Consider the following 4,639-nt stretch of genomic DNA (forward strand, 5'->3'; position numbering starts at 1 on the left):
ATAAATAGTTTAACAACCACATATTCATCAAACACATGAAACTACATCTCTTCCTCTCGTTGATTTTCATATTATTTTTATTATTATTACTATTATTATTACTATTATTGATAGGGTCGCAAATATATGTGCAGATCAAGTAATAAAGTGTGCGTAAAAGAAGAGTGTTGGTCCATAGGGAATAAAATGAATTCCAGTAGTAACCCTATACACAAAAGATAGATAAGTGATCGAATGTTGTGTGTGTGAACAAAAAGCAAGCAAAGATAAGAAAATACGGAAAATAGTATAAGAGAAGTCAAGAAAGAAAACAATATCTGAGCATAGCATCCCTCTAGGGTTATAAATTGCAGGACAAAGTTTGTTTATGCATGCAATCCTATTTGAACTGAAAGGTTTTCAGAATTATACTAACCCCCGATTTCTCAGGCGAAGGGTAACTGAATAGGTGCAGAGCTGATACAGATATCCACACAATCATATTAACATTCTATGAAACCTTACTGTGAGATAATAATAATCTCTTAAGTAGATAATCTCTCCAGTAGAGAGATTATCCCTAATCCGAATATATAGTAACGATGCAATTTGTCCTAAAATCTACTCCACATGATTACAAAGATCATGGAGATTATCATCAAACCACTTGGAAGGATGGAGGAAGACAAAATCTCCAAAGTACCCTAACCAGAGATGTACTTACTATCCTTTTGATTGCAGCAAGTCTATGCTAGTTGGGATTTTTTTCTCGTCACGTAGCATACCAAACATGTTAGCTAGGGCTTTCGTCTCATTAGGAACTGATGAGTGCAATTCATATAGATATTTTTATACCCTCTTCATGTATTTATTCTGTCTTTAAGTGCTTATTTATTGTGATTTGATGCTATTATGGGTATTATTATGTATTTGTGTAGGAAAACAGGTTCCTGTGCAAAAGAACAGAATTTGGCATAATTATAGTGTGAAAAAAGGTAAAAACACAGTTTTACAGGTGATGCACGGTCTAAGCACGACGTGCTGCTCCCCCTGATAATCCCTAGAATTATGCATCAGGAGAAGCACCCGCATTGTAGCAAAATAGTGTACACAAGTTACTGTAGTAAATCGCTGTAGCACAAGTCTAGAGAAAAAACATGGTTTGTGTGCTCCTTGCACGGGAGTGCTCTTTAAAAAGCAGGGGTGTGCTCATATTGAATATCTGATTCAATCGCTCAGACTTTCTTGAGATAATCAGGGGGAGAAGCACGGCCTAAGCACGACCGTGCTCACCCCGAAAACCACTTTTTATGCCCAGATCTAGGTTATTTGAGGGGATTCTTCTTCCTTCTTCTTGTGGGCGACTGCCAAGCTCTCATTCTTCGCATTTTTGGTGCTGGAGTGAAGTTATGGTGCTGATCTTGAGTGGAGCGGAGCTTGGACGACGAGACTTCACTGGAGCACTGTTTGAGCGGTTGAGAAGCAAAGAAGGGAGTCTTTCATGGCTTCTTATTCTTTTGTTTTCCATAGCATTGTATTGATCTGTAATACTATGAGGTTCTAACCATTCTCTAATACTCTAGATCTATGAACTTGGATGTATATGTGATATGTTGATTTACTTTCTTTTAATGTCTACATACTTCTAACTTGATGTGTTTGATTTGTACAATTGCTTAGGTAAAACCTTGTGTGTGGATTGCCATAGATGTGGTTGCCTTGTGTGATTGCAAAACTTGATGTGTATGAAACCCCCAGTTATCTTAGCAAAACTTGATGTATTTGAGAACCATAGATGCAACATTGCTCTTGAGCATATGCAAGGATCTTAGGATGTACCTGGTAGGCATTAGAAGCAAGTCAATACACATTTCTCTAGGGGATTAGTCTTGGGCGCTACTCTATCTCTATGTTTCTCACCTAGTTCATTTCCATCCCTTACCTACCATCCTTCCCTTTTTAAGGCTATTTAGTTATCACACTTATCCTGAATTTGCGATCCAGTTAGACATTAGAAGATCAAATAGTACTAGGAAGCCAATCCCTATGGTTCAACAACCCTACCCCTAGCGGGGATACCACTATATTACTTGTGTGGGACCCGCACACTTGCGGACAACGAATCAAGTTTTTGGCTCCGTTGCCGGAGACTAACAACTCTTAGGAACATTAGGATTCTAGTGATCTAGCCATTTATTTCTTTTCTATATATTTCTTTTGCTTTTATTTTTATTTTGTTTCCTAATTCTTTAATTTCTGCCTTATTTCAAGATGATCAAGCTATGGATGAATTGCTTGCGGCCTTAAAAAATTGTACAAGTCACTCATTTGATTATCATCCGAGTTACTCCCAATCAGTGCAAGGTTTCATAGATTTACTATCACATCACACACATGTTAGCCACACCAGAGGCATCGTGGATTATCATGCTATTTCCAGCTTAAGAGATGCGGTATCAAGTTTCCATGAAGGAACATTATAGTGGCAACGCACAATGAGTTTGGGTGATGTGATACCTCTAACAACCCAAGATGATTCACCATGGTTTTCCAACTTTAGTATTGAACCTACTGTGTTCTATGAGGAAACACCACTCTTAACGCAAAATATTTAAATTAAATTTGAGATGAACCCTGCCATGGAAAGTTGGGATTTTTTGAGACAGGCGGATAATATGATACAAGAGATACCCACATTTGAATCAAGCACTTCAGCCGAAGGTAAATTTCTGGATGCCTCTAATAGTAATGTTGAAACACTTGGGTGTGATAATTTTCATGAATTGAGGGAAATACTTCCAATTCTTGTTGAGGATAAAGGTGTGCAAAGAAGTGGAAATGAAGAAGTTTATGGCTAGACATCAATAGGGTCACTCCACGACTCCTTGATTGAAGACTCTCATGTGACTTCAATTAATTTAGAACAAGTGAATTGGGAGAAACACAAGGAGGATGTTGGCTCAATTGTGTAAAATCTTACCCTTGCAAGAGAGAGACTTCCTTGGATAAAGAAAATCAAGAGTTGGTCATATTTGTTGTAGAACACATACCACCAACAAGTGAATTGGGGAAAACTTGGGAGTAAACAAAAATTCAAGAGGCGAGTGAGACATACGTTGACACATCCCTTGCGTGTGACTCACAAGTGCACAGGTTTGTCATAATAATAATACCCTAGTGAGTGGATAGTCAAATCCACAAGGAATAGTAATCAGAAACACAAAGATTGCTACTTAACTAAAGTGAAGATGAATCGATAGTAGTGTGAACAAAATCAATATGCAAAGAAATAAAGAAAGTAAGAACAAGAGGCGCAATAAAATGAGAGGAAAGACAATCGATAGAAAGTGGGGCACCTGGACATTGCTCCCCCTAGGACTATTGCTTCAAGTGCAAGACCAACTATTAAGCTCTTGACTGATGCTTAATGAGTCGTGGAAATCCTAAAGTACATGGTCCCAAACCTAAGGTCAACCGTGCCTAACTCTACACTATACCCCTGCGGAGAAATCACTTAGTCTCAACACCTCACACTGTGTACAGTTACAATAAGCTCTAGGGATTCAAAGTGATAAACCCTATTCCCTAATATAGGTCTAACCCTTTGGTCCAAGTGAAAGACCCCTAGTTACAATTAAGCCCCAGCACTAAGGATTACTTCAACGCTTCACTTTGTTGCTCATGCAACTAAGCCCCAGCGGAGTTCCTCTCTTAGCCTTCACTCTATTGTGACCACAAAGAACCCTTAGAACATGGAGGTAAAATAAATCACACCAAAGGGGAAAGGGGACGTTTTGCTACCTTTCGACTCACCCTATCGACCCTCTCCAATCTTGCTTTATTCAACCCTCATGGTGTGTTACTCACTCACAAGGATTATTAATGTAGACTCTCAACCTTAGTGTCACTGTAAGGGAGAAATCATTCAACAAGCATTCAAGATTGGAACTCAATTAAAGACATCAATCAAAGAATTATAGTAAAAGGTCAATGAAACAATAACATCCTAGGGTCTACAAGTCCAAGTACCCTCTAGGGGTTTAGCTCTCCATGGAGCATTATACAATCAATAATGAAATCAAAAGTAAAAACACGTAATCCATGAGTAAAACCACCTCGGTATTCATGTCGATGGTCTTGTGGAGTAGCCTCGTCCTACTCCAAGGTTCCCTTGTCAAGCTTAGGGCACATCTCGGTGGATTGATGCCGACGAAAGCTCCCCCAATAACTCTCTTCCAAAGGAACATGCTGTTGGAGGCCATAGAATCACTCCAAAAACTTTCCAAATCCCCTCTAAACTCTAGCCACAAGCCTCTCCAAAGTTGGGGAAAAGATGGAGAAAAGATAGAAAGAGCATTCTCAAATCGGGTTGAATCGCGCCTCTCCAAAGAAAGAATGAGAAAAAGAAGCAAGCTGGTGCTTCTAATACTCTCATTTTTTTTGTTTTTTATAAAGAAAAAAAGGGAAATGACCAAAATGCTCTTCTAATAGAAAATAAAAAGAAAAGGGTTTAAAAGAATTATTCATACCTGGTTTTCAGCTGGTTTTCACAGCCAACCTACTGTGTAATCATGCAAGGATGCTACTATTGCTAAATGAACATTTTACCCCTAATACATGCACAAGAATCTAAAAAAGCCTGAGGTCTAAATCCAGGACA

This window comes from Dioscorea cayenensis, unplaced genomic scaffold (assembly GCF_009730915.1).
Source record: "Dioscorea cayenensis subsp. rotundata cultivar TDr96_F1 unplaced genomic scaffold, TDr96_F1_v2_PseudoChromosome.rev07_lg8_w22 25.fasta BLBR01001171.1, whole genome shotgun sequence".
Classification (NCBI taxonomy): domain Eukaryota; kingdom Viridiplantae; phylum Streptophyta; class Magnoliopsida; order Dioscoreales; family Dioscoreaceae; genus Dioscorea; species Dioscorea cayenensis.